The sequence below is a fragment of the Mobula birostris genome, chromosome 10, assembly GCF_030028105.1.
Source record: "Mobula birostris isolate sMobBir1 chromosome 10, sMobBir1.hap1, whole genome shotgun sequence".
Taxonomy (NCBI): domain Eukaryota; kingdom Metazoa; phylum Chordata; class Chondrichthyes; order Myliobatiformes; family Myliobatidae; genus Mobula; species Mobula birostris.
In genome coordinates this window covers 41,606,278-41,620,130 of record NC_092379.1, presented here as the reverse complement: position 1 = coordinate 41,620,130, position 13,853 = coordinate 41,606,278, and positions in this window count along the sequence as shown.

Here is a 13,853-nt window from a genome sequence, read left to right as displayed (position 1 = left end):
ACCTCTTTCTTCTTGAGGTTCCCCTCAACTGGAAGGAAGTAAACGTAACCCCACTCTTTAACAAAGTTGGGAGAAGACAATTGCAGAGAAAATACTTAAAGCCTATCATTGAGTGAGTGGCAACAGCACATTTAAAAAAATAGGACTGATCAGTTGGACATATCGGGCCGAGGCCCTTCGTCAGGATGAACTGATAGAAGAGCTAGTAAGAGATTTGAGAGGGGGAGGGGGAGATCCAAAATGATAGGAGAAGGCAGGAGGGGGAGGGATGGAGCCAAGAGCTGGACAGTTGATCCTCTCATATCCCTTTTGCCAATCACCTGTCCAGCTCTTGGCTCTATCCCTCCCCCTCCTGTCTTCTCCAATCACTCTGGATCTCCCCACTTTCAAATCTCTTACTAGCTCTTCTTTCAGTTCACCCTGACGAAGGGTCTTGGCCCGAAACATCGACTGTACCTCTTCCTAGAGATGCTGCCTGGCCTGCTGCGTTCACCAGCAACTTTGATGTGTGTTATGGTAGTAGGGAATGGTATTGGATCAAAGAGAGAGAAACTGATTACCTTGGAGGTCTGGTACAAACATTAGCTTCCTTCCTGATCTCTAGTGTTGTCTGTGGAGTCTACACATTCGTTCTGAGATCCCACCAGATGCATCCATTCCCATTAGGAACTTGCTGTGCTGCTACTGAGGCACACTCAAAAGATGTGCAAGTTACTAGGTTAATTGATTATTATAACAGGAAATCAGATTAGTGTAAATGAGCTCTTTGATAGAACGGACACAATGGGTCAAATGTACGAGGTCCCTATGTTGTACAATTCTGTGACTAATAACAGGGGCCAAGCAGAGCTGGGACAGCCACTCATCCTGACATGAGAGGAAGTGGAGAAAGGCTCATTGCAGAAGTTTGTTTACGCCCAGAATCTTTATGGAACATTCTCCTCTCTGAACTTCAGTAAGATACCTAGTTGAGGTGCAGGTTGCCTTACACAAAGTCCTCACTGAAATAAATCACCAGCTACAATTACAACAACAGGGAAAGAACAGCATTGCCTTTTAATGTGGTGACAACTCTTTAGCATTTGGCTTCTCTCAGATTGGAGCTGTTTTTAATAACTCACAGTTAGTTGTCCTCTGTTGTGTAAGAGATATTAAGACTGTTCAAATTTACTGAGAATGTGCAGTAATTTCACTGGAGTTGCAAGCTGAACTAGGGTACAGGGCACAATTACTGCATGCACATAATTTGCAGGCAACACTGGTATATTTTAGAAGGTCATAGCATTTCCTCAAGATCCAGTTGACGTGACCATTGGCAGTGAATCATGTAGGTCAGTGCCCAGCATACTAAATGCAGTCATGATACATTCATTCTGTGGTGGTCCACCTATCCCATTTAGTAAGCACCCAGTGCTTCTGACCCTACACCATCCTGTTCTGCAAGGGGCAATACAATTTGTCGGTAAGTGTCACCCGGTTGACATGGTTATCTTGGTTGAAACGAGCAGTTTGTGTAACCTGTGAGATTTGGATTTGGGGGTCAAATGTTGGTGCATGGATAGAACAGGTGATGTACTCTAATGTTACATATGAGGCCTGATTTATAGTCTGATGCAAAACTGGTGATTTACTAGTCAATTAGGCTGTTGGTGCAGTTAATGGAATATGACTTTTGAAGGTAGGCTTATTGATCTTGACCGTTCTTTTGAGATCATTAAAAAAATCGAAGCAGAATTAGGTCACTTTGCCTATTCATGTATGTCCTACCATCAGTGCAATCATGGCTGATCTTCTACCTTACTAACCCTGCATCCATTTATCAGAATGGTGGATTCCAGTTAATGGGGACACATCAGGATCAGTACATTTTGGCCCAATGAAGTGGCTGCCACAATTAGCCAAAGTTTCATGAAAATAGTTTTAAAAAGGCTAACTATGTTCAACTGAGTAACAAATTATGTATTTAAATAAATACAGAACAAATTAGAATATTACCAATATAACTGTAGTACTATGATAACACCTAATAGTTCTCGACAGCAGAGTTCATACAGTGTACGCTGCTCTGTTCTTTTTGATTGACTGTAAATGAACAAAATCAGTGTTGAAGTCATGTCAAAAATTGTTGCTTTGTCACTTGGCATCAGTCGGCTCAAATGAATACCATAGCACAAGCATACGCAATTGATGGTATTTAAAAACTATGTGCTCTAAGCATGCTGTAGTGTCACATGGCCAGACACATGCACACAACTGATGCTAGTTAGAAACTGTTGCATTCTCCAAATCCTCATTTTCATTGTAGCATTCAAGATGATTGTCAATATCTTAACTTTCTTCGTGGTTTCTAATTTGTTGAAGCAGTGAAATTGTTTCATTTTCATTCCCAGCCATTTCTTGCATCTCCAAGCCTGACTGCTTGAAACTGTAGTGAGAAAAACAGTTCTGAATTGTCTTACTGCTTATTTCTCTCTACCTATCCCTGACATAAACCACTGCTTTTTTGAACACAAGCTGATGATATTTAAAAACTGTTCACTCTAAGCACGGTGTACTATTTAATGACACACAAGTGCACACAACTGACACTAGTTAGAAACTGTTTGGCAATACTCTCCCGTTCCAGTTAAGAGACATAGTGTCCCAAATAAGTGAGGAAATTCTGGCTATTTTTTTGATTAGTTTATGTTGATTTAGAGTTGTCCCAAATAAGTGGCTGTCTGGATTAACTGATAGGATAACTAACCAGAATCCACTGTACAGTATATCATTTATTCACACCCAGTCCACTCCTGGTGCAAGGTCTCAGCCTGGAATATCAACTTGTATTCTTCCTCTGCAGATACTAATTGATGAGCTAAGTTCTTTCAGAGTTTTGTTTTTGCTGGCAGATCCCAGAATCTACAGTCTCGTTTGTTTTCATATCCTTTATTAGCTCGAGAGACCAGATCTCTTTACAATATTCCAGGCACAATCTTACCAGATATTTATATAAATGTACTTGAATGTTATTATTCTTGTACTCCTTCTTCTTTCAATAAAGACGAGCAAACCATTTGTCTTTCTAATTGTTTGCTGTATTTTGGCATCAGTGATTCACGTACACTGGTACCCAGGTCACTCTGAGCACCAACTCCTTACAGTCTCTCATCATTTAACTACTCTACTTTTCTATTTTCCCTACCAAATTTCCTCTTGCACTTTTCCACATTACACTCCATCAGCTGTGACCTTGCAGATTCACATAACCTGCATGAATCCATTTAAAACCCAAAAGATACTGCAGATGCTGGAAATCCAGGACAACACACACAAAACGCTGGAGGAACTCAGCAGGTCAGGCATCATCTATGGAAATGAATGTTAGAGTGAATTTTTTGGGGGTAATGATTTGTTTACATTTAAGTGACTTTGGCCACCAGACTTCTACTTGACAATGCACTTGCTGTGCTTCTGGCGCCGTAGTTTGACCTGATGCTGTAGTTTTGAAGACAGTATTATCTATGCATTATAAATATTAATTGTTTTCTATGTTAGCATGGGAAATGCCAAATAAATGTATCGTAGACTTAATTTACATTCCTAAAGGCTGTCGATACCAACCCAGACATGTTGGCGTTGGAAGGAAAGGATGGTGTGATATTTTGTATGTAGCCTCAAAAGGAAGCATTGTCTATAACTTTTTAAGTAGCGATTGCCTTTGTGTTTAGCATATAAATATTGAGCCCGCATTGGGCTAGCAGACCTTTCTGCGGAAGGTGTCTCCGTCCGTAAGATGCCTGCTGTAGCTTGTGTCGAATACAGAGGCTGCTTTGTACCTACCAGTGACTCTGTCTCTCTGATGATTTCGTCCACGCTCCAACAATGAATAAACTGTTGATGCTTCAGGCTGGGACATTCCATCAGGACTGGTAAGGAAGGGAGAAGATGCCAGAATAAAAGTGTAGGGAGAGGAGAAGGAGACCGAGCTTGAAGGTGATAGGTGAAGCCAAGTGGATGGGGGAGGGGGGAATGATGTAAGAAGCTGGAAGGTGACTTGCAGATGTCGGTGGGACGCAACTGAAACAAGAGGGATAAAATGGAGTTGTGGTATGTGGATGCGAGAGCAGGCAGAAACAATGGGCCTACCCAACCATTCAGCTTTGTGAATCTTGGGACCAGGTGTCAATTCTCTGGACACCTCCTCTTACTGACCCCTTGAAAAGGACCTCACTTGGGACCATCAGGATATTGTCTCTGACACCACCAGCAACCTCACCGGCTCTGGAGATCTCCCAACCACTGCCACCAACCCTCATTGTTCCCTTATCCCACACTGCAACACCTCGTATTCCAACTAAGTAGTCTTTAAGCTGATGGCATGAACATTGATTTCTCTTACTTGAATTACTTCCGGTAATTTTGCCCCTTCCATTCCCCACTCTGGCCTCTTACTACCTCTCCTCCCTGTTTATCACCTCCCTCTGGTGCCCTTCCTCCTTCCCTGTCTCCCATGGTCCACTCTCCAGTCCTTTACCTTTTCCACCTGTCATCTCTAAGCTTGTTACTTCCTCTCTCCCTCACCCCTCCTCCACCCACCTGTCTACACCTATCACCTTCAAACTTGTCTTCCTTCCCTTACTCCTCCCTTCATATTCTGGCATCTTTCCCTTCCTCTCCAGCCCTGATAAAGGGTCTTGGCCCAAAACATCGGCTGTTTATTTATTCCCATAGATCTGCTGAGTCCCTTCAGCATTTTGTGTGTACATCCATTTAAAACTTCTCTGCATCATCAGACCCCAACTTGGTATCATTAGCAAACATGGATACTGTATATTACTGTAAACCCTCTCAACAAGATCATTGGTATTGACTGAATATGAGAGCTCAACATCAACTCCTGCAACACTAGTCAACAACCTCCCAATCTCAAAGTGACCTATTTATTCCTGGTCATTATTTTCTGTTTATTAACTGATCCTCAACCCACACAAGAATATTTCCTTCAATCCCATGTGCTTTATGATTTCTTCTGTGGCACTTTATTCAAGGTCTTCTGAAAGTCTAATGAGCAGCATAGCTGTCTTCCTCATCAATTCTCAGCAAACTTGAACAAGTTACACGCCAATTCTGATCAGTCCTACTTTTTCAAATGTGCTCTTGCCACTCACTCAATGATAGACTTTAAGTATTTTCTCTGCAATTGTCTTCTCCCAACTTTGTTACGTAGTGGGGTTACGTTTACTTCCTTCCAGTTGAGGGGAACCTCAAGAAGAAAGAGGTGGGATTTTGGAAAATGTATTCTTTCTACCATCGTACTATGGTAATTTTGCTCATCCATTCTGCAGTCTCTTGAATAGATACAAGGACTGGAGTTTCCTTGGTGTTGTCTGGATCCACATACTAGCCTCATTTGTAATTTCAATCTGTTTGCCTTACTCACCAGTTCTACAGTACTTATTGTTAAGGGCATGATGACCTCCTGGAGCAAAGTCTCTAATGACACCATAACCAGGTCTATTAATGCTGTCTCATATGACAGGAAATTAGCTGCTTTGCAGCAATTTTAAAGTGCAAAGTTGCAAAAGTACAGCCCAAAGACAGTAAATTGCTACAAATTTCGAAAATAACTAGTGCTTAAAATGCATAATGATGCATTGTTCGTGGACCTTCATTATAAAATCAGAATCAAGTTTATTATCACTGGCATATGTTGTAAAAATTTGTTGTTTGTGGCTGCAATACAGAAAACAAAATAAATAAGTTACAATAATTCTTTGATGATTGTCTTGGAGCAGGAGATGTTATTTTTGATCTCCCGATCAGGAAGTCGATGGTCTAGTTGCAGATGGAGGTACAGGAGCTCAGGTTTTGAAGCTTGTTGATCAGTAATGAAGGAATGATGGTGTTGAACACTGAGTTATAATCAATAAACAGTAGGCTGACGTAGGCATTGTTGTTGACCAGCTGGTGCAAGGGTGAGTGCAGTGCCAATGAGATTCATTCCCTATAGAACTGGTTGGTTGGGTGGCACAGGTTTTCAGTGCCAATGAGATTCATTCCCTATAGAACTGGTTGGTTGGGTGGCACAGGTTTTCAGTGCCAATGAGATTCATTCCCTATAGAACTGGTTGGTTGTGTGGCACAGGTTTTCAGTACCAATGAGATTCATTCCCTATAGAACTGGTTGGTTGGGTGGCACAGGTTTTCAGTGCCAATGAGATACATTCCCTATAGAACTGGTTGGTTGTGTGGCACAGGTTTTCAGTGCCAATCAGATACATTTCCTATAGAACTGGTTGGTTGGGTGGCACAGGTTTTCAGTGCCTTGCCAGGTGCACCATTGGGCCTGAAGCTTTGTAAGGGTTCACCCTCTGGAAAGCTGTTCAGATGTCGGCCTCTGAGACAGATATAAGATGCTGCACGGAATTACACATGTATTATTTTATTCTGCCTTTCAAAGTGTACATAAAAGGCATTCATCTTAATTCAGCCATTTATGATGTTAGGTTTCACCTTGTAGGAAGTAATAGCATGCAAACTCTGCCAAAGCTAAGGTGCATCCGATTCTGTCTCTAGCTTCCCTTGGAACTGTTTTTTCATACTTAAGATAGCCTTCCATAGGTCATACAACACAGGAACAGGCCCCAGGCTGATCTATTTCATAGAAAACCATTTAAGCTGCCTACTCCCAGCAACCTGCACTGGGTTAATAGCCCTCCACACCACTGCCACCCAGGTACCCATCCCAACTTCTCTTAAATGTTGAAATTGAGCTCACATGCACAGACATCCCGCCTCTCCCGGAAGTTGCAGGAGTCACCCGCACATTGACAGCGGCTCCCTGATGGCTGCAAATTATGTACAATATCCTGGAAATCGATTTTTTTTCACACACACACACACACACACACACACAGATGGGGGAGGGGGGAGAGAGTCGGAGGGGTAGGGAGGGGGGAGAGGGGGCGCAGGGAGAGAGGATGGATGGATGGCAGAGTGTTCCAAAAAAAGCAAAAAGAAAATATAAAACGTACTTCACCCCAGACTACACTAAAGTGTACCCCTGCCTAACAGGTGTCAAAAATAATGACAGTGTTGCTTGCTGCACTGCTTGCAACAGTGACTTTTCTATTGCCCATGGTGGGTTAAGACTGTAAAAGACATGTTGAGGTGAGTTTAACAGGTGTCATTCATTCATTATCATAACTAACGTTATTTAAACTAGCAGGCTAGCTGCTAAGGAGCTACTCTATTGCAGCTATCCCACCTCTCTGGAAAGTTCCAGGAGTCTCTCGCAAATTGATGGTGCTACCTCCCTGAAATGAGTTTTTGCAGGGTGGGATGTCTGCGTGCACCACTTGCATTTGCAGCTCATTCCACACACTCATGACCCTCTGAGATTCCCCTCATGTTCCCCTTTAAGCTTGTCACCTTTCACGCTTAACCCACGACCTCTAGTTGTAGTCCCACCCAACCTCAGTGGAAAAAGCCTGCTTGCATTTCCCCATCTATACTCCTTCTGTGACCCGACTGGTGGTGTAGTGGCATCAGAGTCGGACTTGGGGACGAAAGGTCCCCAGTTCGAATCCAGCCGGCTCCCCTGCACACTGCTCCATGCTAGGTCACATACTTCTCCTTATTTGGTGTGTTTCCACTTCTCTCCAACAGCACTCCCTGCAAGAAAACACACCAATGAAGACCAGGATTCAGTGAGAACAACCTGATTACCCCACTGCTCTTAACTTGAGTGACCTTGAAACTGGAATCTTTCTTGTTGGAACAGCACAGGTCACACTAACACAGGACTTTGGCAGGTCAAGCACCATCTCTGGACAGGAATAAACAGACCCCTCATCAGGACAGACTGGAAAGGAAGGGGACAGAAGCTGGAATAAAGTGGTGCGGGGACAGGAAGGAGTACAAGCTGGAAGGTGATAGGCGAGACCAGGTGAGGGGGAAGGGGGAGGGGGGTGTGAGAGGCTGGAAGGTGATAGGTGGAAGAAGTAAAGGGCTGGAGAAGAGGTAATCTGATAGAGACCATGGAAGAAAGGGAAGGAGGAGGGGGGAACCAGAGGAAGTGAAGAGAAGGGTAAGAGGGGAGCCCGCATGAGGGCTGGAAACAGACAGAAGGAGGGAGTGGGGAAAGATTACTGGAAATTGGAGAACTCGGTGTTTGTGCCATTAGGCTGGAGGCTACCCAGATCGAATATGAGATGTTGCTCCACCAATCTGAGTGTGGCCTCTTCAAGCAGTTGAGGAGACAACCAACACGCCAAAATGGGAATAGGAAGTTGAATTGAAATGGATAGCCATTGGGAGACCCTGCCTTTTGTGGCAGATAGAGTGAAGGTGCTCAAATATTTGATACCCCAATCTACGCCGAATCTCACCAATGTAGAGGAGGCTGCACCAAGTTACAGCAGGTGACCCAGGCAGACCTGCTGGTGAACTATCGCCTCACACGGAAGGACTGTTTAAGGGTCTGAATAGTGGTGAGGGAGGTGGTCTAGGGGCAGTTCACAGGGATAAGTGGAGGAGGGAGATCAGTGGGGAGGGTTGAGTGGACAAGCAGAAAGTGAGAGTCGGGGGTGGGGGGAGGGAGAAGATGTGTTTAGTGGTAGGATCCCACTGTAAATGGCAGAAGTTTTGGAGAGTAATGTGCTGGATACAGAGGCTCGTGGGCTGGTAGGTAAGGACAAAGGGAACCCAGTGTGCTGCAATGACAGTGTTTTCTCAAATGTTGCAAAGATGGACCAGTAGTAGTCATGGGATCGACTGCAAAGGCCCATGAATACAGCAGTAAATGCAAGAAACTTCAAACAAAAGACCGGAGATATTGGAGAAGCCATGGAATTTGTTTTCATAGTTCACAGTTGCAGCAGAAAGACTGGACAGGTGCATGATGGAAACAAGTCTAAAGACAGATAGGAGCTGATTGGGTAAATATGATCAGTACTATTTTCTTGTATGGGGTGGGGGGCAAAACACTGAGACAGATTAGTTGAGCCAATTGGACTGTTTTGGAATTCAACTCCCATATAATACTATGGTACCAAAGACATTTCCACATCAACAAGTGCTAATAAGAATAATCTGTGCACTCAGCAGAGACAGGTGAATAGTTGCCACAAAGAAACAGCCGATCGAAGCCAGATGCAAGACGTCATCTGACTGACTTGGCCTCCACTTGTCCCTTCTCCACCCGCCCCACCGTTAAGGCTGATTTATGCTTCTGCGTCGGCTCTAACCTGTAGCCGATGCCGTAGCCTACGCAAGTGGTCTATGCCCTTGTGAGCATTTATACTTCTGCACTGGTGTGTCCGCGTCGCTCTGCAATTCACCGCCAAAACGCTAGTTGGCGATGGGGTTTCTATGCCACCGTGTTGAGTTTCTTCGTGTACTTCAAGCAGTGGCGACTGAAACTGAGCGCATCATGTTGCAGTTGGAGCTAATAAATGTTGAACAAGAGTTACTTTTATTGAAGTTACTGCGACGCAGAAAGGAGGGAAGACGTGGGAGGAGATGGTGTGTACGAGCATTGAATGGATTGAGGCAGAAGGAGGGTGAATTTTCTGTGCTTGTCCGGCCACTGAGAGACAAGAAGCAACCAGAAATGCACAGGAGGAAATGCGATGCTATCAAGCCAACCAATCAGTTGTTGCTGTCTGCGTCACCGCAACGCGTGGTTACATTTTTGGGGAGGTGTACGTCAGGCTACAGCGTAGGGTACGCGGCTACGCCGTACCTATGGCACTAATTCAATGCAGAAGTATAAATTGCCCTTAACTCCTTTCCTTTGGCCTAAGGAACATTTAAGTGACACCCACCTGACATGGGAACACAAAAGAGGAAACCGACCAAAATAATTAATAAAAAGCAGGTAAAGATAGTAATATGCCTGAAGTCACTTTCAGATACGTTTGATAAAAACACAATTGGTGTTTATAATGTAAAGAAACAATCTTTCACAAAGGTAAGGTCAAATTTGGAGTATTGTGTACAGTCCTGTTTACCTACTGAAAGAAAGGATATCAGTAAGATTGAAAGAGCGCACAGAAAATTTACAAGGACGTTGCCAGGACTTGGGGAACTGAGCTATAGGGAAAGGTTGAATAGGTTAGGACTTTATTCCCTGGTGTGTAGGGGAATGAGGGGAGATTTTATAGAGGTATCCAAGATTATGAGGGATGTAGATGGGATAAATGCAAGCAGGCTTTTCCCATGCTGGCAGGGTGAGACGAGAACTAGAGGTCATAGGTTAAAGGTGAAAGGTGAAATACTTAAGGGTGAACCGTAAATCAGAGGGTGGTGCAAATGTGGAATCAGCTGCCAAAGGAAGTGGTGGATAAGGGTTTGATTTCAACATTTGAGAGAAATTTGGATAAGTACATGGATAGGAGGGGTACGGAGGGCAAGGTTCAGGTGCAGGCAGCTGGGACTAAGCGGAATAATAGTTTGGGATGTACTGCACAGGACAAAGGACCTGATTCTGTGCTGTAGTGGCCTATGAGCCTAAAGGTGAATTATGACGGAATTGGAACTGACAGCTACACAGCAAAAGGTCCTGAGACTCTGGTAGCAGCAGCATCATCAAATACAATTTGAGACCAGGCCATGAAAGGAGATTTTAGAACAAGTGACCAGAGTTTGGTCGATGGGAAGTTTCATAGGAGCATCACAGAGGTGGGGAGAGGCAGAAAGGTTTTGGGAAGGGATTCCAGAGTTTGAGACACAGACAGCTGAAGGCACAGTCATCAATAGCAGAGTGCTTAAAGTCATGGTTGAACAAGATGCTGGAATTGGAGGTGCAGAGACTGGGGCTGGGGTGAATTGTAGGAGTGGGAGAGGATGCAGAAACAGGAGACGGGATTGGAAGCAAGAGTCTTAAGATTGAAATGTTGTTTAACCAGGTGTTTGGGTTGTTTGGTGAGGACAGAAGAGATGGATGAAAGGTCTTGGTGCATGTTAGAACAAGGCAGCGGTGTTTTGGGCGATTAAAAATTGTTACTCACTGAACAGGAGATTGGGCAGGTGGTTTGACATTTTTTGGAAGGAGGTGCAGAGATAACAATGCAAGGTGGGAGTCTCAGAGTGTGGGAACATCTAGAGAATTAGAATCCAGTGGAAGACATCTGCTGTATACCGGACACTCAAGTGTGTCAGGGAAGTGAAGTATGTGCAGTGAAAATTACGACTGAGAAGGTGTTCAGGAAACTTAATGGCCTGAGGGTGGATAAATCTCCTGGACCTGATGGAATGCACCCTTGGGTTCTGAAGGAAGTAGCTGGAGAGATTGCGGAGGTATTAGCAATGATCTTTCAAGAATCGATAGATTCCGGCATTGTACTGGATGACTGGAAAGTTGCAAATGTCACTCTGCTATTTAAGAAGGGTCGGAGCAGCAGAAAGGAAGCTACAGACCTGCTAGCCTGACATCAGTGGTTCGGAAATTGTTGGAATCGATTGTTAAGGATGAAATTACGGAGCACCTGGAGGCACATGAGAAGATAGGCCAGAGCCAGCATGGCTTCCTGAAAGGAAAATCCTGCCTGACAAATCTACTGCAAATTTTTGAGGAGATTGCAAGCAGGGTAGACAAAGGAGATGCAGTAGACTTGGTGTATTTGGATTTTCAAAAGGCCTTTAACAAAGTGCCCACGAGCGGCTGCTCAGCAAAATAAGCACCCATGGAATTACAGGGACGTTACTAGCATGGGTGGAGCATTGGCTGAACGGCATAAAACAGAGTGGGAATAAAGGGATCTTATTCTGGCTTCCGCTGACCAGTGGAGTTCCACGGGTCGGTGTTGGGACTGCTGCTTTTTACAATGTACGTCAATAATTTGGACTATGGGATTAATGGATTTGTGGTTAATTTTGCCGATGATACCAAGATAGGTGAAGGAAATAGAGAGCCTGCAGAGAGACTTGGATAGTTCAGGGGAATGGGCAAAGAAGTGGCAAGTGAAATACAATGTTGGAAAGTGTATGGCCATGCACTTGGGTGGAAGAAATAAACAGGCAGACTATTATTTAGATGGGGAGATAATTCAAAATGCAGAGATGCAAAGGGACTTGGGGGTCCTTGTGCAGGATAGCCTAAAGGTTAACCTCCAGGTTGAGTTGGTGGTGAACGCGATGAATGCAATGTTGGTATTCATTTCTGGAGGTATAGAATGAAAGAGCAGGGATGTCATGTTGGGGCTCTATAAGGCATTCGTGTGACCACACTTGGAGTATTGTGTGCAGCTTTGGGCTCATTATTTTCGAAAGAATATACTGACATTGGAGAGGGTTCAGCGAAGAGTCACAAGAATGAGTCCAGGAATGAAAGGGTTACCGTATGAGGAACGTCTGGCAGCTCTTGGGCTGTATTCCCTGCAGTTCAGGAGAATGAGGGGAGGGGGATCTCATAGAAACATTCCAAATGTTAAAAGGCCTGAACAGATTAGATATGATAAAGTTATTTCCCATGGTCAGTGAGTCTAGGACAAGAGGGCACGACTTCAAGATTGAAGGACATCCATTTAGAAGAGAGATGCGGAGAAATTTCTTTAGTCAGATGGTGGTAAATTTGTGGAATTTGTTGCCACAAGTGGCTGTGGAGGCCAAATCATTGGGTGTATTTAAGGCAGAGATAGATAGGTTCTTGATTAGCCAGGGCATCTTGAGGAGGCAAGGGGAATGGGGATGACTGGAAGAATTGGATGGCGGAGCAGACTCGATGGGCTGATGGGCCTACTTCTGCTCCTCCATCTTATGGTCTTATGATTAAGGGGAGGTTTCTTTGGTGAGGGACACTAAGGTTGGGCTTGGGGCTTTTGTTAGGAAGAGATGAAGAGAGAAGACGCCAGAGAGAAGAGGTGAAGGGCCCGTTCCCCTGCTGTACTTGTCTCTCCACATTGACTAAATCTTCAGTGACTAACTCTGATTTGTGTGCAAGACCTTGGTCTAAAACCCAGTGAACAGCACAGAAAGCTACCTCAAAAAGAAATGTAACAGAAGGAAAAAATTAAAAGGAAACGAAACACATGACATGCTTTTTACGAGTTTCTGCTCCGCAAAAGTCGCAAGGCGGTAAATCCTGCACCTCTCTGGTGTGCAACACGAAGCAGCGTTTACCTTAATCCACTTTATTAATTAAAGCAGTCAAAAGAATGATGTAATATACAAATTAGGAGAAAGACGTCCACTGGTAACAGGTTAAACGTGCCTAACACAATCTCTAAAATCATTCAAAAAGCTAACAGAGATTAAATTACGTGATTTGCAATATTGAAATGGCATCCCAAATGTGACTAGACCATTGGAATGATACAATATTGTGTAATTCTGGTCGGGAAGAGAAGCTTAGCTATTGAAAAATCTACTTTAACTAATATGTACAGAAGCAATGGCTGCCGAACCAAACCATCAGGTAATCACAGCATCCACTGGCACTGCTGTTCAAGTCACTGGAATAATGAGGTCGGCATTGAAAGTCATTTCAATAACTGTCTAACGGGCACTCTTTCTTTTAATGTTAAAAACGATTAAAAGGGAAATTAAGGTAGGTCAAAACTTATAGCACATCATTCAGCAACGTGGGGACAATGAGTGCAGACACATGAGGCCCCATTAAATGTGGGCCCCACCTTAGGAACCATCAATGTGGAACCCACCCCTTCACCAGGCCCCATCAAATGCGAAACCCTCTCCTACATCAGGGTCAGGACCCATTAATGTGGACCACTTCCCCAAGCCAAGGCCCATCCAATGTGGGCCCCTCCTCTGCCACCCCATCCGAGAACAGTTTCAGATTGGACAACATCTTCAGTTTTAATTCGAGCATTTGCCACAGGATGCTGGGAATACAAGCGAAGGTGTTTTGG